The 20,958-nt window shown below is 47.0% G+C and overlaps 1 protein-coding gene across 10 annotated transcripts in view; it reads left to right on the top strand.

Moving 5' to 3' along the window:
• The window catches only part of TJP1 (tight junction protein 1), a 338,860-nt gene that overhangs the window by 182,957 nt on the left and 134,945 nt on the right, over positions 1–20,958 (top strand). Inside the window, exon 1 of one of the 10 annotated variants that reach the window (XM_083475505.1) lies at positions 20,659–20,923. The exons of the other annotated variants lie outside the window; for them this stretch is intronic. The gene's annotated coding sequence lies outside the window, so the exon portion shown is untranslated. Of the gene's footprint in view, positions 1–20,658; positions 20,924–20,958 lie in introns of those variants that run through there. 10 annotated transcript variants of the gene reach the window in all.

Here is a 20,958-nt window from a genome sequence, read left to right as displayed (position 1 = left end):
CAAAAGAGGCAAGCCTAATTTAATCAGACCACATTCTATTAGCCCTGGAAACACAAACAATACCCAGTCATACAGTAGTCTGCATCTGAGTAGGACTCCAGTCCTACTCCAGTCAATGAAACCTATTGGAGTTTTGCCAATGACTTCAGTAAGGTGAGGCTACAGGTGTCCCCTTTTCCCAGGGACAGTCCCCGGATTTACAAATCAGTCCCCTGACAAAATCCTATCATGAAAAGTGTCCCCGAATTCATTGGGGGGAAAACCTGGTAACCTTACAGTAAGGTGCACTCTGAAGGTCTGCAGTCTGAGGGTTGTTGTTGTGGGAAATCCTCCATAGCTGAGACAGAGCAGGTGACACTCCTGAGTAGGCTTCAGACTGAGAACATACTGAATAGGTTGAATGACAGCACTGTTTGTAAGGCAGATGAGGAGGCTTCATATCTTCACAGAATGAAAATGCCCAACTAAGAGTCCTGTGCAAACAGAATGCTTGCTGCATTAGCCTAATAACACTTACAGCCTGATGCAAACTGTTTTGGATCCCCTCCGCAGTGAAAGGTGTCATTTCACATCCATTTCTTATTCTACACTCGACATTTTCATTGAGGAAATAGCCACCAATGAGTGGGGAAACAGAACTGTGCAGCGCGGAGTGCTGCTATTCAGGATTCCTTCCCGCTCCCCTTGGCTTTTCATTCTCCTCTTTCCAACTTTTCTTGGCCACTGGGAACGTGGTGTTCTGGCCCCCCCCCACCTTAGCCCCCCCCCCCACTAAATATATGGCAATACCTCTCTTTGGTGTGAGAGGGGTGATGTTCTGACTACAGCCTGAATATTGGAAATGGAGGGCAGTGACGTAGCGTGGGTTGTCAGCACCCGGGGCAAGGCAAGTAATTTGAGCCCCCTAACCCATGGATTTGCGCCCCCTAACCCTAACCCCCAGATGTTGCGCCCGGTGCGGCCGGCCCCCCCCTGCACCCCCCCACGCTACGCCACTGATGGAGGGAATTAAGTTTTGGTTACATTGCTTAGGTTCAAGCTATTTGAAAGACCCTATTCCCTTGTATGAACCTGCCTGGATTTTTAGGTTTTCAGGGGAGGCCCTTCTCTGGGTACTGCCACCCCCACAGGCACACTTGGGGGGCGCATGAGAGGGGGGCTGCTCTGTGGCTGCTCCCAGACATTGGCACTTCCTTCCTAGAGAGAGGCTAGGCTGGCTTCCTCCTTGTTATCCTTTTGGGAACTGACTGCTTTTAATGAAAGGGCTGGTGCCGTGCTGTTTTAGCGTAATTATTTGTAAGTTTTAAACACTGTATATATAGATTTAATTCTATCTGTGTTTAATTGTTTTATTAATTATTGTTTTAGCGATTCTTGTTTTTACAGTGGTACCTCGGGTTACATATGCTTCAGGTTACAGACTCCGCTAACCCAGAAATAGTACCTCGGGTTAAGAACTTTGCTTCAGGATGAGAACAGAAATCGTGCTGCGGCAGCAGCAGGAGGCCCCATTAGCTAAAGTGGTGCTTCAGGTTAAGAACAGTTTCAGGTTAAGAACGGACCTCCGGAACGAATTAAGTTTTTAGCCCGAGGTACCACTGTAATCTATGAGCTGCCTTGAGACCTGTCAAGGAAAAAGGCAGGATATAAATAAATTTATCATAATCAGAATAATAATCATAATCACAATAATTGTGAGTTTACTGGGAAATGTACACATACACCCGTGATAGGATGCTGTTAGGAGTTTGGTGAGGGGGGTCAGTCTGGATGATACCCGAGGTCCCTTCCAAGGCCACTTCTCTAGTAGAAGAGGCTGCTAGACAAGCCTTGGTTGAGAAAATGGCTTTGGTTGATCAGTTAAGTACTGTGAATTAACATATTCAAAGAGGTTGTTCTGCTGCCATAGAGACCAATGGGGGGCATTTGCCCACTTCAACTGCTGGATGCCATGTCGTCCTAGGATGGAGAGCAACCAGCCAAGGAAGGGCTGGGTAAGAGAGAGTGGTGTCTGAGAGCTGAGCCAATGCTAGAAGCTGCAGATAGAGAGGGGTGCTCTACTTGGGGCTCCCCTGGAAACCTAATGGAGAAGCAAGATCTGTTGGGGCTGTGAGCCCCTCTGTCCTTTGCTCAGGTTGCATATATGCAGCTCAGAGTTTGGGGTACTTGCAACAGTGCTAAACGCCTCTTTGTTTACTCCTGTGGTTTGGCAGACGGTGTACTGGATAACCTGTCAATTCACTGTCCGTGACATCCATTGTTGATGATCTATATTGCCAGCCAACGTGCAAAAAATGCAGATTAATCACTGTGGTCACAGTTTTACACACTTTCTGGTACATGTGAATGTTCATTGGTGTTTATGCAGTTTCACCCATCAACTCACCCCAACAGAGGTGTAGGTTACTAGATGCATTGACATGCTGCCATTTTCCTGTTTGGTGGGAATAAATATTATTCTGTTGAAGACTCCTGGCCGTGTCTTTCCTAATGAATGCATTCGGGAGAGGGGCAAAGGATTTGCAGTAACATTGGGACTCTCAAATCCACAAGGCTAAAGACAACATTTGTCTTTCTCCTTCCATGTTCTCCTCTCTGCTCAGGGACAGATCACTGTTGCTAAAGCATAATAGTTCAGTGAGTTGAAATCTCGGCGCTGTGCAGATTCCACAGTTTGTTTTCATTATGCAACTCAGTATGAATGTATTAGACAGGGAGGGCTGTCTAGACCAGCCTTCTCCAAGCTTGTGCCCTCCAGATGTTTTAGACTATATCTCACCTCAGGCTGTGCCAGCTGCGGCTGATGGGACTTGTGATCCAAAACATTTGGAGGGCACTAAGTAGGGAGAAATGAATAGCTAGAGGATAGAGCAGAAGTGCACAACTTGCGGCCCTCCAGATGTTTCTGGACTACAACTCCCATCAGCCCCAGCCAGCATAGCCAGTGATCCAGGATGATGGGAGGTGTAGTCCAACAACATCTGGAAGGCCACAGGTTGTGCCCCCCTGAGCTAGAGGAATAGAAGAGGCTAGTAAAAGAGATGTTTCAGAGGGCTGGGCCTCCACAAATATTTTATTCTTTAATTTACCTCACACTGTTCCATCCACTGGCCAATCAGCTGTCCTCTCACCAGTGTCCAGCTTGAGTTGCCAGGTTGCACCTGTGGGTGCACATGCGCCTGTAGAGGCCTTTCCATGCGCTGCCCACCCTCATCCCCAGCTGACGTTCGAAGAAGCGCTCTGTGGTAACCAAGAGTCTAGGCTGTGGTGTGTGCTTGGACGAGGTGTGCATGTGTCCTGCTTGTTCCATGGAGGTATAAGAAGAGGGGTTTCGTGCCATGTTAATTTGTGACAGGAGGGGCTTCCTGTTATTGTTTTAAGTATGTAGTAAATACTCACTTGAATGTATGAAAATGGTCTAATATAAAAATCTTGCTTGCCCAGAGGGCAAAAAAGCCGAGGGACTTCCATGGTGGACTGGTGGCTACCGGTATTTATCCAGCACACAAGGTCTCTACAGGACAAACTGTACCAGCCGCATTCCTCTATCTACAGCAGTGTCATAGAATCCTAGAATCATAGAGTTGGAAGAGACCACAAGGGCCATCGAGTCCAACCCCCTGCCAAGCAGGAAACACCATCAGAGCACTCCTGACATATGGTTGTCAAGCCTCTGCTTAAAGACCTCCAAAGCAGGAGACTCCACCACACTCCTTGGCAGCAAATTCCACTGTCAAACAGCTCTTACTGTCAGGAAGTTCTTCCTAATGTTTAGGTGTCAACCTCTTCCTTTATATATTGACATCAGCAACATTTGGACTTCCTCCACTTTTGTGATTTTATGAACTATACCATTATTATAAGTTAATTAAGTTAAGTTGTATGTTGTTGTTGTTGTTGTTGTTGTTGTTGTTGTTGTTGTTGTTGTTGTTGTTTAGATCTGAACAGACCATAGGCTGTGGTGAGGACTGCAGGGCCTGCTCCCTTCCAAGGCCTTTTCCTCCTTGCCCAGGGGGTGGGGCCCAGGGCCTCACACTCCCAGCTACAAAAGGACTCCTGCTGCAGTGCCTAGAGAGTGGGGCTGGACTCATTTGGAACAAACTCTTGGGGAAGTGTGGGGTTGTTCTGCTATTGCTTCCCTGTTCCAAGTGTCTAATGTGTTTTAAAATGTCCTTAAATGTGGGGAGGAGGTGTCAGACGGAGCTGATCGGCAGACCTTAGCAGTGTGGCCCCTTTTGGAACACTTCCGACAGATGGCGTCTCTGAATTGACACTTGGCACGGGAATGGTTGCCTCCGCAGCCGGCACATTCCAATTGGCACTGGGACTTCTGTTGGAGCTTCCTGCGCTCCCGCTTTGTCTGGTGCACATCATCGTCTTCACTGGAGGATGCCTCATCACTGCTGGCCTCTTCATGATGCACTGGAACTGGCTTCCTAGCAAGACGCGGGCTTCTGGACTTGCGGATCTCCTGGGCAGCTTCTGAGGCCACAGCCTCCTCAATGGCTTTCTGTAGCGTGAGGTCTGGCTTGGCGAGGAGACGCCGTTGCAGATGGATGTCCCGGACCCCGCAGACGATTTAATCCATCAGGGCATCGTTTAAGTCTCGGAACTCGCAGTGCATTGCAGCCTGTCGCAGGGCGGTGGTGTAGTTGTTGATTGACTCCCCCTCTGCCTGGTTCCGGTGGTAGAACGCATGGCGGGCAGCAATCTTGGATGGCTTTGGAGCGTAGTGGTTACAGAGCTTCTCTTGAATCGTGTCTGGACTGCTACAGGCGCAACCAATGCTCAGGCCATCTCAAACACCTCAGGCCCACAGAGGCTGAGGAATAGGCCCCGCTTACGCTCCTGTGATACTTCCGTCAGCTCGTTGGCTTGGAGGTAGCAGTCGAACCGAGCGAGGTAGGAGTCCCATGATTCAGAGGCTGGCGCAAACGGCGGTAGAGGCACAAGTGAAGCCATGGTTCCGATGCCGACATGGAGGCGATGGATGGAACACAGTGCTCTAGCCAGAACAGTCAGCTCTGAATTGGTTCTGCTCCGTGATTTCGCTCAGTGTTTCAGCTCAGTGATTCAGCTCAGCTCAGAGAGTGGCCGCATCTGGCTGTGCTCTGTTGTCCATCAATCCCACTTTTGACGCCAGTGTTAAGTTGTGGGTGAACATAGCAGACGACACAGCGATTCTTCAAACAGCTCTTGTTTATTCACAGGCCAGAACAGAACTGAACTGAAGGGTTCAGCCAGCCTGCTTATACAGAGCTCCACTAGAACGCAACAGTAACCATTTTCTGTAACTATCCAATCACTGAACGTCACTTTCAATCCCTTATTTGCATATGTGGACCTGAGTGAAAACTATCTACAGTATCCCCCTGCTGGCCCAGGGTGAGAACTTCAGTACATAACACTTAAGCAGTCAGTGGCATTTTAAGTTTTCTCCCCCCCCCTTTTTTGCTTTGTTGGGGGTGGGGGGTGGGATGGATATCTGGTTGGGGATTAATTTTAGTATAACTGTTTTTTTTTTGTTGTTGTTTTATTGGTTGTTGTATAGTTTGTGTTTTGTTTTTAAGGGGCGGGATCAGGGCTGCCAGGGAGTGGGGCCCCAGCCAACACAATGGCTGGGCTCCACAGGGGGGGAAGCACTGGGACATCCGATCTCAGTGATCACGGGCAGGAGGAGGAGTTACGCTAAGACCAGACCATGTCATTACCGAGGAGGCAGGTTTAGTCGTTGTTTGAAGACTATCCCTGCCTCCAGGTCTGGTCTTGACCGGATGGATACTGGAATCAACAAGGGAAACCCACATGACCTGAAGGTGCTGCTGTGCAATGCCAGGTCAATGATGAATAAAACCACTGCCATCCATGACTTGATCGTGGATGGAGGACTTGACCTGGCATGTGTGACAGAGACCTGGTTGGCAGAAGCAGGTGGGCCTGTCCTTGCCGCTGCTTGTCCACCAGGTTTCTCTTACGCACAGCAACCCAGGTCATGTGGGCAGGGAGGGGGGGTTGCAGTGATTTTTAGGAAGTCACTAGCTTGCATCAGGCGTCCTACTGGAAAGACCCAGTTCTCTGAAGTTCCATGTTCTGAAAGCTGGGCAATAGGGGCCGTACAGGATTCCTTTTGGTGTACCGACCTCCCCGCTGCACCAAGGATTACCTGCCTGAGCTGCTTCAGGTCGTGGCAGATGTTCTCCTGGAGACAGCTACTTCGGTTGACCTAGGGGATTTTAACATCCATGCCAACACGACCTTACAAGGGGCCGCTTGGGACTTTGTGGAAAGCATAGCCTCCATGGGGCTGTCCCTGAATAAGTTTGGCCCAACTCATAGTCACGGACATGCCTTAGACCTGGTGTTCACCTCTAGTGACATGGGTGATCTGACACTACGTATTCTGAATCCAGGGCAGCTGTCTACTAGCTCCATCGGGTACGCAGGCTGAGACCCTACCTGCCAGCGGACTGTCTTGCCAGAGTGGTGCACGCTCTGGTTATCTCCCGCTTGGACTACTGCAATGCACTCTACCTTTGAAGGTGATCCAGAAACTACAACTAATCCAGAATGCAGCAACTAGACTGGTGACTGGGAGCGGCCGCCAAAACCACATAACACCGGTCCTGAAAGGCCTACATTGGCTCCCAGTATGTTTCCGAGCACAATTCAAAGTGACCTTTAAAGCCCTAAATGGCCTCGGCCCAGTATACCTGAAGGAGCATCTCCACCCCCATCGTTCTGCCTGGACTGAGGTCCAGCACCAAGGGCCTTCTGGCAGTTCCCTCACTGTGAGAAGCAAAGCTACAAGGAACCAGGCAGAGGGCCTTCTCGGTAGTGGCACCTGCCCTGTGGAACGCCTCCCATCAGATGTAAAAGAGATAAACTACCAGACTTTTAGAAAACATCTGAAGGCAGCCCTGTTTAGGGAAGTTTTTAATGTGTGACATTTTTATGTATTTTTAATCTTTGTTGGAGGGACGCAGGTGGTGCTGTAGGTTAAACCACTGAACCTAGGACTTGCTGATCAGAAGGTCGGTGGTTCGAATCCCCGCGACGGGATGAGCTCCCGTTGCTTGGTCCCAGCTCCTGCCAACCTAGCAGTTTGAAAGCACGTCAAAGTGCAAGTAGATAAATAGGTACCGCTCCAGCAGGAAGGTAAACGGCATTTCCGTGTGTTGTTCTGGTTCGCCAGAAGTGGCTTAGTCATGCTGGCCACATGACTTGGAACTGTCTGCGGACAAACGCCGGCTCCCTCGGCCACTAAAGCGAGATGAACGCCGCAACCGCAGAGTCGGTCACGACTGGACCTAATGGTCAGGGGTCCCTTTACCTTTAATCTTTGTTGGAAGCTGCCCAGAGTGGTCGGGGAAACCCAGCCAGATGTGTGGGGTACAAATAATAGATAAATTATTATTATTATTATTATTATTATTATTATTATTATTATTATTATTATTCAGATTGGGTAAAAGGGAGGAGGTTTACTGTTCATTTCCCTTTGTTCCTGATGTAACTCAATGTACATTATTTTTGCAAGTATAAAATGAATATATACACATATTCCATTAGGTTCTGTCAGATTAGAAGAGTGTGCTTCAATTTCAGGACCAGCAGGTCATAGCTGGAGAGCATTAGACTGTTGGGGCTGCTGGTCTCTCTAACTTCATGATCTGCTAGGCCCCCTCCATGGCAGCCATTTTGCGACTGGTGCCTCCAGCACTCTCTCAGAATTCAGTGTGTGCCCACCAGTCCCAAAAGGCTGGCAACCCCTGCTTTGCACTCTTGCGTGGCTCCTCCTCAATACAGCAAGACCACCACATGAGACTGTCCGGATGGGTTAGTGGGGGGGGGGGGGTGAGTGGCTGCCTGGCTTTTCCCCTCAGGAGCCCCAAAGGGAACCCAAGTCTGAAACCTGAAGGAGCTCCAAGGGTGTGTTTGCAGCTTTCCTAAGATTCAGAAGGAGCTCTCACGGGAAAAAAACGAGAGAGAAAGACTTCTGCATATCAGAAAACATCTCACTGTCTCTTCTAGCACTTGCTCCTCATAAACAATTTCACACATGAAGTAACAGTTTAGCTGACTCTTGAAGGAAAAAAACATGCCAACTGACAACACTGGTTCTTCTCAGTGTGCAAAGTACCAAAGCAGGGAGATGTTTAACAAGTGGAGCATCTTGTGGAGAAGTGATAACCTCTGTGGGAGGGCAATGGGGAGCAATGCAGAAGCTTTCTTTCCTATTTTGGCATGGTATCATAGAATTTTAGAGTTGGAAGGGACGCCGAGGGTCATCTAGTCCAACCCCCTACAATGCAGGAATCTTTTTGCCCAACGTGGGGCCTGAACCCACGAGCCTAATATTAAGAGTCTAGGAGCCCCAGGTGAGAGTGCAGGGGGTGCCAAAGGTGGACAAACTATCCCAGAACGAACATGATATGTCCCCCACCAGAGGCACTATCCCTCCCCTAATACCTGATACACCCCACAAAAAGAATAAAACCATCAAATAATAAAGACAGTCAAAGACAGCTGTTTAAAACACTCACAAAGTGATTAAGATCAACATGAGCTAAAAGCAGATAAAACACATGTAAACATTCTACATATCTGGGCTTGCCTAAACCACGATGTTTTTAGCAGGTGCCCCGAAGGTGCTTGCCTGATGTCGATAGGGATGGAGTTGCAAAGTACAGGAGCAGTCACTGAAAGGCCAATTTCCTTCATATGTGAAGCATGTATTATGTGGCACCTGCAAAGCTATTGAGTGGGCATATGTGGGGTAAGACAATGGTTGGGCTCCCGTTTGCGCTGGGGAGGCCCTTAGCATTTCTGCAGAGCCACGGGGTCAGGCGGAGCGAGAAATGCTCCTTTGCCAGCCGCACGCCACCCATAAGACAGCCTTGGTTGGTGCTGCTGCTGTGACTCTAGAGTAATCCCACCGATACCAGCTGGGGAAGCCCACACTGGGCGGCAAACACCAGGCTGGCAAGCCAGTGGGGCTCCTGGATGAGGAACAGCAAGAGGGGCGGCAAACGCAGTGAGGGCCCCGGGCGGCCAGAGCCCCAGCTGCACCACTGTTTTCGCCTAACCCTAGATGTTATATTTAAAGAAATGTGGAGCCTTCGTGTTCTCTTATGCCCTCTCTGAAAATGGATAAGAAGAGGCTAGAATGACCATCAGGTGTTAGTGGCCTGGTTTCCAATTCTCTGCTTAATAATTCAAATGAAAGCAATATCACTAGATACTCAGCATCATGTTTTGTAGACGCAAGTTTCTATAGGGATCTACATATTGCCACTTACTCTGGCATCAGTGTGTTTTCACCCCATTCTTTGAATCTTTGTACACGTTACCCACAATCCCCAGGTATCTTGTAGTTTCTTCTGAAACACTGTGTTTTGATGTGGTTTCCCCATGTCTGCTTCACTCCACACATTTTACATTGTGTAGTGAATCCCATGTGCATAAAATCATAGAAGTATAGAGCTGGAAGGGACCGTGGAGGAATCTTATTGCCCAGTGTGGGGCTTGAAGCCATAACCCTGAGATTAAGAGTCCCCTGCTCCACCAACTAGCTTATCTCATAGGCTTTAGAGTGGAAACATTTGCTGGGGGGGGGTTGATGTGGGGCAGGGCATGTATTGTGGAGGAGCACCCCACTTTCCACCCACCCTGCCACTTGCCATGTTCACTAATCCTGTTGGCTCAGAACTAAGGTTGCCATTTTAACCGTGTCTCTTCAGAAGTAGCTGCCACTGGATTCAGAGGAGACCGACTCCCTCGTAAGCGGGCCAGGACTGAGTTTCTGCAAGCAAGAGATCGGTTTCCTCTCATTTACTTGGGTTTTTTTAAGTGGCAACACCATACCCTCTAACATTCCTCAGATGAATTTTTTCTCCCTCTCCCCCAACTGATCTTCCTCAACCCCCCCCCCCCCGAGCATTTCCTATCAGAAGAAGGGCGAGTGCCACCAGCCCCACACCAATGGGACACAGACACCCTCCACCATCCGAGGAAAACCCTTAATCCCAATTTTCTTTATTTTATTTCATTCTCTCCTTTGGTAGATTTATCAAAACAAACAAACAAACAAACAAACAAACAAACAGAAAACACCAATAAATAAATAAATAAATTTTAGAAAGGGGCAAGGTTAGACGTGGATGCACAAAAATCAAGACTCCTTGAGCTCTTCTCCGCTCCCCGCTTCTTCCCACACAGGGCAGCCCTGCCCTCTGCCTGCCCCTCAGAGCTGGCACATCACACGAGGCTGGGCTTCTGCAATGGCGGCCCCTCCTCTCCTCACCTGCTCTCCAGCAGCCACTCTGAGTGCCCAAGCAAGGAGGACAGCAGCGGTGGCCACGGAGAGGCAAGGGGATGCTCCCTCACAGCTGCTGCAGCTGCCACTGTCCTTGCTCATCCTCCTCCCTGAGCTCGGCAGCATCATTGGCCCTGGTGGGGGAAATAGGGGCATTCCAGGAACAAACCAGAAGGCTTTCATAATTGCAGGACTGTCCCTGGAGAATAGGGACACTTGGAGGCTATGCAACACTGGGGAGAATCAAAGCGGTGAACCACCTCCCTGCAGGATCCTGGAGGCTAAAGGGATCAGAGCCCAGAATGCACACACAGCTTCCTTCCCCGCCCAGCTCCCTTTCCACCCAAGAGTGCATCAAATGCTAGGAAGGAGTTTAAACTCCAACTCTGTGGTGCATTCACTTAGACTGGGAGTCAGTCCTGTGGAAGGTGATTTGGGGAGGGCGGGGATGAATGGGAAACCAGGGACAGAGAGCTGGCAACATGGGAAGGCATCGACTTTAAAAACAGTATGGAAAAATGACCTCACTGTGTTTTAAGCAGGTAATGTGTACATACTCTGGATGTGTACATCCAGGCTGGATGGTCTGTCATCTGCTGGGTTCCAAAAGCAGCATATTCGGGTTTTTAGGTCCCAGTTGACACACTTGCTAAATCGACATCTCAATTTACAGGGGAGAAGTGGAGGCACACACTGCTCAGGCCTCTCCAGGAGACATAATCAGGTGGGGAGTATGACTGGGCTGTCTGCCTGCCCAACGTCACACAGGCACCTGAAGCAAGCTGAGGACAGAAACCCTGAAGATAAGCTCATTTGAACTTGAATTTTAGTAGGAATGCAGACCATGAAAGCAGAGTTTAATGATTCCCCCCCCCCCCAATGTTTTAAATATTTAACTGTTTTTACTGATAATCATTTTCTTTTTGTAAACTGCTTGGACCTTCTTCTTTTTTTTACAATCAAGCACTATTTAAATCATATTAAATAAATAGATTTTTAAAAAGATATACAGAAGAAAGGAAGCCCGACAAGTGTCTGAACTTTGCCAAAGTTTGGAAACCAGGCACCAGAAGCAGCCGCCCTTCCCAGCCCTGTTACAAACTCTCCTTCAGTGCTGGAATGTGGTCTTGAATTGTGAGCATGCCTCTTGCTTGCTGGGAGGGAGGGAGGTTTGTGTGTAGAAAAATCTATTGATGTTTATGTGGCTGGTAGATAACCTGCTTAAAGGTGAGCATCGCATCAGTTGCCCCACCCACCCTTGCCACATGGCCCCTGGAAGCTTCTTCATGATGGAACGTGGCCCTTGGGCTGAAAAAGGCTCCCCATCCCCGCTTTATAATGACAAGAGTAAGATCTTAACCTTTGGATATTTTCTGTGTTCCCAATTCCTCTTTAACAGCAAGGCTTTATTCTTTTTATGGCCACCTACTCCTCTTTCTGATGAATTTCTTGGAGAAAGAGCCATTTGAATTTTTCTTTAATGGAAACTGCCTTATAGCCATGTCCCTCTCAAGAAATAGCTCTGGATTTGAGGTTTCTGGACTGTGGTACACTAAAGAAAGCAAAGAGAAATTTCAAAACAGTCTGGCAGCAGGAAAAACCACACCCTAGCAAAACAGACACACACAGCTTTATCTGCTTGGATTTGAAACATTGAAGTGCTCTGCATGTTCTTGACATGGTCGTTTTGGAAGCATACAGCCTATTTTGATCTGGAGCATGAAAAATCACATCCTGGACTTAAGAGGCATTTGCCAGCTCTGTTCATTTTTTAAAGGAGCAATATCTATATATTTATTACCCCAAAGCACTGTAGCTGATAAACAAGTGTAACTAGCACAATTATCTACACCCTGCTGTCTGAAGTAGTGATCCAGAAGCACTTTGGGACACCCAGGACATCAATGTCATTTCCGGTTTACAATCCCCCTTCTTTTTCTTCCTTGTTCCTTCTTCCCACTTCTTCTTCCTCCCAACTTTGTCTTAAACACTACAGAGCTTAAGAAGTGGCTTGTGGTTCTGGGGAGTGGCTGGGCTGCTGAATCAGAAAGGCCACTCAAATTGAGGGTGTGTGTGTGCTCACGGCTTTGCTAAACTCTTGTCTTAACATGTGAGTTACACACGTCCTGGCTGCTCCTGTGTACTAGGGCCTATCACAAAACCACCAACCTTTTTTTGCTTTGAGAGCTCATGATAACCACCAGTTTTGCTGCACAGTTTTCATTGGGTTTAGCCTGCCCATGAGGTGGACTGAAGCAGCCACCTTGGGTGGCAGAATCCCAGTGGGCACTGGTGCCACAAACGCTGTGCCTGCCCCTGCTGCTGCTGCCGCCAACAGGAATGTGTGGCGACTTCCGGCAAGATCTTGTGAGATCTCACGAGATCTTGTTGAAAGTCGCCACACGGCCCTGGTAAGCGAGGCCTTGGCCACGGGGCAGTAGTGAGGGACACTTTCCTGTTTCGCCTCAAGACGGCAAAATGGAACTGGCCATCCCTGGTTTTGATCAGATGGCTGAGATTGTTGGACTTCCTTGCACCAAGAAGGTGTTGTTAGAGCCCATGGAGTCCTGGGTTGAGGCATATAATACAGGCATATAATACCTTGTTAACAAGTCAGTAGCTGAATAAGTTTCCCAAAAGTTGTGTAAATCCTGGTCAAGGTTCAACTTGCAACACTTCTGAAACAAACCTTTCTAGTCTGACCAGGAGGATCCAGGACTGAAATGTTTTTACGAATGTTTCCCTCAGCGGCAGTCAAGGGCGTGGGGTGTTGTGGGGAGATACAAAAACAGGGGAGATACATGGTCAGTTAGGGCAGGGATACAGATTACACTGTTTGCAAACCAAAGACAAGCAGGTAGAAGAGAAATGCTTGGATACGTTCATGTGCTCCATCCAGTGCAAGCCGCTTAATCTTTTGACTTGCATTCTTGACATACTTGGTGCTAGAAACTGACCTGCAGGATTTAATTGTGTATCCAGCCAGCTTCAGGGGTGTCAGATTTGCCCCTGGATCATCAAATAGTTGAACAATGGAGATGACACTCTATTGTCCAGGATACGTCAACACTATTTCTGCCACCCAGTGCCAAAGCTTGCAGTCTTTCGTGTTCACAGCTCCACCATCCAAAGTTTGTTGGTGCTGATTAAGCTTTTCTTCCATTTCACCCCCTGAGTGAATCAATAAAGAGCTTTGGGGCCTAGACAAAAGGTTCAAGGGTAGAAGGAAATCCTGATTTGCTCCGATGGCTCTGGATCGTGCTGGTCTACCTCACAGGGCTCTTGTAAGGATCATTGGGAGACCAAGAAAGGCAAAAGTAAACATGTTTGTCTATGAGAGGAAGAAAAGTTCTCAAATCCGCAGTTGGGCAGTCTGTTTATTGGGAACAACCAAACAGTGGGCAGATTTCATGTTCTCCAGAACTCTGTATCAGTACAAATCTTACACTAAGTAAGGGATGAAATTGTGTGTGCAATGAGGAAAAATAGAATAAAAGTACAAAAATGAGTACAAAATCAGTTTGTCCCCTGGCAGGCCACATATATTTGGATGTGATTTTAACTCAGAATTTTCATGTCTCCTAAGAACCTGGAACGGTCTCCCTCTCCCTCTGGAGGTTATGGACTCCCCTTTCTTGGAGGTTTTAAAGCAGAGGTTGGATGGCCAGAGATGCTTTAGCTGAGATCCCTGGATTGCAGGGGGTTGGACTAGATGGCCCTTGGGGTCCCTTCCAACTCTACTATTCTATTACTTTCCCTGTTTTTCACCCATTTGCTGTTTCAGGCAACCTTGCCTCTTTAGAAGCTGCTACACATCAAAAATGCCCACATAAAAACAAAAACAAAAAACTAGACAGAAGTGTCTACAGAAAGCTGGTATGAGTGCTTTTAAAGTGCAGCAGTTGCCCCTTTTGGATTTTCTGAGCCTAGGGAAACTCCAGATTTAGCAGAGAGACAGTTTGGAATTCAAGGATGAACAAGGGGCACATAATCCACATTAAGCTGGGGTGCAGCTGGACCCTACTCTCTGCTCTCTGCTAGCATTCTAGCAGAATCTCCATTTTTAAAAACAAAGCCCAGCTCTTGCCTAGATTTCTTGCATGCCTTAAGCTAAACACAGGGGCCTGTGGTTAGCCAGAAAGCAGAAGAAGAAAAAATACAGTATGTTTGCTTTACATTAGCAAATACAGAGATCGCTTTTTGGTAAAAGTGGAAACTGAAGCCAGATTTTGTAGCAGTACCTAGTGGTTGGAGGGGATGTGACTCGGAAAATAATACGAGATAATGTACACTCTCAAAGCTGTATATCATCATTTGTGCTACTAATAGTTTGGGGGTAGAGGCAACTGGCAGGCAATCCAAGCTGAGAGTCTCTTGCCACTGTAGAGTGTATATTTGGACAAGAACGGGACAGGTGCATCCACCTGAAACACAGCTGCTCCTGAAGGCGACGCATACAGTATGTTTCTCAGTCTTTCTTTAGTCACTCCCAGAAAGTCAAGAGGAGCTGTGCAGAAATAGGATAAAAATAATCTAAAACTGTTCTGCAGCAGGAGTGGGGTGCCATGCTGCCAAACGATATTTTTCCATCATTCACTCCCCGCCTCCCATCCATCGTTCTGATATATATATATTGAATATAAATACAGCGAGAGAGAAAGATTGGCTCTGATGCAGGAGGATGCTGGAGACATTATTAAGACAGAGCGAAACGAAGCCTTTGGGTGATGGCTCTGCCCCAGCAATTCTTTCCAATGAAAGAGAGAGAGAAGGTTCTTGGAAGAGTACACACGTTTTGCCCACTCAGCAGATTGTACCTTCTTCTGCAGTGCCTACAAGACGAAGGTGCACGCAATCCTTAACAGAAAAAAGGGAGCGCCAAGGAGTTCAGAATGCCTGGATCCAGGGAATGGGTCAAAAAGAGCGCTGGATGTGGGCTTTGTTCCGTAGTTTAACAAACGATGTATAGCAACCTAACTCAGAATCAACTCTGTGCAACAACATTGGATGGTTGCTTTTCCCTGTATTGCTCCTGACCTCCTGGCTATGCCGATATTTGAATGCGATTGTGTGATGCTCCCTTATATCAAAAGAGACTGTTGATTCACCTGGCCCCATAATGATGGCTTGCCTTGTCAGTGGCTGCCTGAGATCATAGCGAGTGCCAGCTCCAGGTTTGGTGGGGCCCTTGAGTAGCCCCTCTCCTTGCCACTGCCTCACCCACAGCAGCCGCCAGCGAGGCAAGTGGAGGCTCCTCCTCCTTTTGGATGGGGGACAAAAGGGTGGCCAGAACAAACAATCATCCCCTTGATTGTTCTGGCCATCCTTTTCTGCCCCATCCAAGCCCGTGAAACCAGCGAAAGAGAAGGAGGAAGGAGGAAAGGTTGCAGCATTTGGGACTTTTCAATTTGAGTTAGAGGTGACATGATGGAAGTTTATAACATTAAGGAGAGAGTGGAACAGAAAAGTTTTTCTTCCTCTCCACACTAGAACTCGTGGGCATCCAATGAAGCTGAATGTAGGAATATTCAGGACAGTTAAAGGAAAAGACTTCTTCATGCAGTGTAGAGTTAAAGTGCGGACCTCCCTCCCACAGGAGGCAGTGATAGCCACCAGCTGGGATAGCTTTACAAGAGGAATGGGCAAATTCAGGGAGAAGAGGGCTACGGATGGCTCCTGGCCCTGGTGGCTAGGCTCTGCCCCCACCGCCGGAGACAGAAAGGGTAGCAGTGCGGAAGAGGAGCCCTGGGTGCAGCCGATGACGATGGTGGGGAGGAGGTGGCCTTGTGGGGGGAGGCCAAGGAGGGTGAGCTGCCCAAGAGCCCCCCAAGCCTGGAGCTGGCATCACACGACCTTTGGTCTGGTTGGTGTAGACATTAATTTTTCATTTGGATCCTACTGATTGTCCTTCATAATAATTATTTCTTTCTTTCCTTTCTTGCATTTATTTATTTATGAAGGTTGTTAGCCTCAGGCTCGTGGGGAAGGGCAGGGTATGAATAAATAAACAACTCTCTCTCTGCCTTAAAATTTTCCAGGTGAATTTGTACTTACAAATGGTACTTTTAGCAAACAAAACACTGTGCCTCCATGAGCTTGCGAAGGCAGAAACCTTTGTGGAAGGAACAAAGGTTTCCTTCCTTGTGAAAAGGAAAGGGTTGCCATACGTCTGGAATTTCCTGGACATCACTGGGACTGGGCCATCGGAAACAGTGTGTGGGCAGAAATCGCTTAAATGTCCGGGAAAATCCAGACCTATGTCAACCCATTCCGGAAGTGCAGATTTTTGCAAATTACCTAAAAAAATAGCTCAAAAACCTTTTCTTTCTTTTTTGAGATCTTTGGTACCTGCCCCCATGGAAGCTCAGCTCAATAACTTTGCCCCCCCTAAAAGCAACTTTTGTGTCCGGATTTTAACTTTTTGAAATAAGGCGCCTCTAATCTATCTAAGCCATGCAGTCAGTTTCTGAGCAATGAGGGGTTCCTGCGCTTAATCAGGATTTCTTTGGCATGACGGTGTCTTACAGATATATGGTTTATTTTCATGGATATACAACCTGAGCATAGGATGGAGGGGCTCACAGCATTACCACCCCAAAAAGTTCTTGCTTCCCCATTAGGCTTCCAGGGAAACCCCCAGCTCACAGCTTCGGTGTCCAGCACAGAGCAAAGCATCAACAAAGGCATGACTTCCAACATGATGTGGTCCAAATCCAGGATGCCATCTTCCGGGTCCACACTCCTGTGCGAGTCATGTGACCCGCACAAGATTGTGGCCCCCCCAAAGCATGCTTTTGAGGCACAATGCCCCAAACAAATGTTTTTGGGCACCATGACCAAAAAAAGTGCAGCCTGAAATCGCATGAAAACTTGCAGCAGCCATTTTGATTGCTGTGCTCTTGCAAGAAAAAATGAGACGTCCCATTTCTTCTTTATTCTAAAAGGCATATTTCTTTTTTTAATAACAAGAGACAAGTGCTTATAGGACAAGTGCTTATAGTTTTCTAGGAGCAATTTATTTAGTTACTAGATAAAAACAACCCAAGGTGTAACTAACAGATCATGTTGGAGTTGGGGCCACTTGCATCATCCGGATTAGTTCTAACCATTTAACTAAATTTGAAAAGGCCCTTTGCATTTTGAAAAGGGGGTTTATCATGGCTGGAAAGCCACCCAATGGTCCAGGCTCAGCCCATCTGAAGGAGCACTTGCCTACAATATCACAGAATGCTACCCAAGCTCTAAGATCAGCCACATCCCTGCTCTCTGGCCTGTCATTCTTTCGAATCAGATTGGCAGGTACCAAGATAGGGTGTCTGTGTCATGCTTTATAGAGGACAGTCCGTTACCAGGTCACAGTCCTCCCCAGTATGGTAAGATCTCCAGGACCAGAGGCATTATACTGGTGAATACCAGTTGCTAAGGGGCAAACAGCAGGAGGGGCATGAGACTGTGTCCTACTTATGGACTTGCGGTATCTGGTTGGTCACTGTGAGGACTGAATGCTGGGCTTGATAGGTCTTTAGTCTGATCCAGCAGCCAAGTTCTTAGGTTCTCATTGCTGAATTAGAACCATGTGCACACATCACATGCCCTTTCCATCATAAATGACTATCTTGTGTCATATTGCTCATGCTGTTTATAGTTTAGCTATAAGCCATCTTGAGTCCCTGCTAGGGAAAAAGACAGAATGATGATGATGCTGTGAATTTATTTGGGTTCTCAAGATGTGTGTGGTGGGGACTTCTTTCCTATCCATACTGCTGGAGAAGAACCTTTGGACTGGAGATGCTGGGCAGTCCCCTCCAACTCTTCTGCATGCAGAGCAGCTCCCCTCCCACTCACCCCGATAAACAACCTTCATCCTAACAGTTGGTTAAAATGGTGATAGCCGCCATTAATATTAACAGTGCTTTAAATATTAAATTGTATTCCTGCTGCGTCTGCAAGAAAAAAAATAAAACAATGAAGCTATAATGGGATTTCCTCCATCCCAGAGCAGCTGAAAGAGTCGACAAAGATGCCAGCTCTTTCCCAAGCTGCTGTGTTTCCTTTGGTTCTGATGCTTTAGTTATACACTTTTAGAAGTAGAGTATGTGTGCAAGTGAAGGCTCTAGGACTCTTCCATGTCTGTGGCTGGATTAAGACTTTTAAAGGTCCTAAGCACTGAAAAGATTATGGTGACACAAGGTTTGCCTGTATGCTGAAATGTACATGTATGTATGCCATGTACAACACATGACAGAATCTGATTTCCTTACATTATTTCAATCTATATTAGCTGGGGATAATGGATAAGTAATAAAAAGAGAACAGAAAAATGGGGGAAGGGTGTGGAATGTAAGGAATTCTAAGAAGGTTGACTACTTCCATTAAAAAAAAATCAAATGCCAATTTCCCCCCAAAATTTCTCACTTTTTTACACCCCATTTGCCGCTGTCCTAAGCACATGCTTGCTTTGTCTTTTGGGTAATCTAGCACTGCTGTGGTCCTGTTCAGATGTAACAACAAACTGTGGTTTGCTGTTACCTGATTGGTTCTGCATGAGCTTCCCACTTCTCTTTGCCCACAAGGGAAAGAGTACTTCTGTTTGTAAAGAAACCAGGATATCAAAGCTCAGTTTGTCAGCAAACAAGAAGATCAGACCAGGATTGGATGTTGACATCCCAGCTAACTAACCAGCTGAACTGAACAAGCCACTGTTTGCTGTGTTTGGATGCAACAACAGTGTTTAATGCTTTAAGTCACCATCCATTGCATGCAATGAGGAGTGGAACATGCTTTTGCCTGCTCATTCACATGTCTTATGCTCCTCCTGTCTTGGAGGTGGTGCCAATATGCGCAAAGGTAGAAGCAAGCACATGGGCAGCTGCATTGAAGAGGAGAATGTGGTGTGGGGCACACTCAGAGAGAGTCCCCCCAAGAGCATATCCCTCCCCCCCCAAACCTGGAACCTATACTGTTCACATAACAACCATGGTTTACTGCAAGGGCTGCTATCTGTGGCCCTCCAGATGTTGTTGGATTGATGTGGCTGCTGGTAGCTGGAGTCTAATAACATCTGGAGGGCACTATATTGGCTATCCCTGCAGTTTTGTCTAAATTGGTGCTAGTAATACCAGAGATTGGAATGGTGCTTACATTAAATGAAAACAACACTGATTCTATTTACTGTACATAACTCTATCAGCTGGAACTGCCTTCCCCAGCAAAGGACTCTACAGATGTTTTGGACTACAACCCCCAACAGCCCCATCCAACACGGCCAGTGGACAGAGATAATAGGAGATGTAGTCTAAAACACACAGAAGGCACCATGTAGGGTTGTCCCTGCCCTAGGATGAGCAGTGGCTTCATTTGTGGCTGCAAAACCTTTCAATGGAACTTTACACGCCTCCATGCTGCTCAGAAATGTCTGCAAACTCATCAAATTTTGTAAGCTTTATTTTCTTCTGGAAGCTTCCGCAGCCTGCTTATCCTCAACAAAAGTTCTCTGTGTGATGTCAACTTCCTCTCTTTGTAAGGTTGCCATATCAAATATGGCAACTGGAACATAATCCTGGGAAACTCAATATGACTGGGTTGCACTTTCTTGAGCAATGGGAATCATTTCTTAATACAATAGTGTGGGTGTTGTACAGGTCATAACACTATTGCAGTGGGAAGTGGGGAGAGAGGGCATTGCAGTATATTGAGGGGCATACAAAATATGTGCCCAAGTTAAAAATTTGTGGAGAAGGGTCAGTGAGGTGCCTTAAATAAGAAACAAAACTGATGCATTAGTCTGCCTTTAGAATAAATACCGTTTTATGTTTTGTGTTTGTTTGTTTGTTTGTTTGTTTGTTTGTTTGTTTGTTTGTCTATCAACTTATTTTTAAAAGCAAAGAATGGAATAGAGTGTTTAATTTCACAATGATAGAACAGTCAAACAGTTTCAGTGTATTCAGTGTGAGTGAGCTACTTGGGGATGGGGAATAAAAGGAAAACTGGTACATTCTATTTTTGCTTTATGTCATGCCCAATAAACATTTCTTCCAGAGTCAAAAGCAGGAACAAAATACTCATTTACCAGAAAAGAGACTTTGTGCTGAGTTTTTAAACAGAGCAGATATTCTTTTTAGGTAGAGAACGGTCTGGGAAAACAAGAGGTTTCTAGCAAACTACCTACTGCATTTTCTCAGTTCAGAGGCTGGTTTCCTGTGGTGATCCCAGCCTTTTCCTTCCTGTCCATTCCATCAGGGTTGGAAGATGAAAGCTACAGAAAAGCAACAGTGAGTTCAGAATCCCGTGGCATTCTGAAAGAAAGCATTTTTTTAATAGACTCATAGGGATTTCATAGAGTGAGGATTATTGGAGATTATTAGACTGGAGTTCTTCAACCTTGGGTCCCCAGATATTGTTGAACTACAACTCCTGTTGTATGGGTTGTATGGGGTGTTAGGGGAAGGGTAGTACCTTTGGTGGGGGACACATCATACTCCTCCTGGGGTAGTTTGTCCACTTTTGGTCCCTACCCTGCATTCAGCTCTCCCCTGTGGCTCCTACGAGCTGTCAGCATGTGACAGCAGACACACCCTGGGAACAGCGTTAACTGGCCGGCTGAACCAGGCAAGGGTAGCCAATGAGTCTTAAACCATTGGTGA

This window comes from Podarcis liolepis (assembly GCF_965112155.1).
Source record: "Podarcis liolepis genome assembly, chromosome: 14".
Lineage (NCBI taxonomy): Eukaryota > Metazoa > Chordata > Lepidosauria > Squamata > Lacertidae > Podarcis > Podarcis liolepis.
Note: the sequence above shows the minus strand (reverse complement) of the source record. Positions and strands in the feature narration are given on the sequence as shown.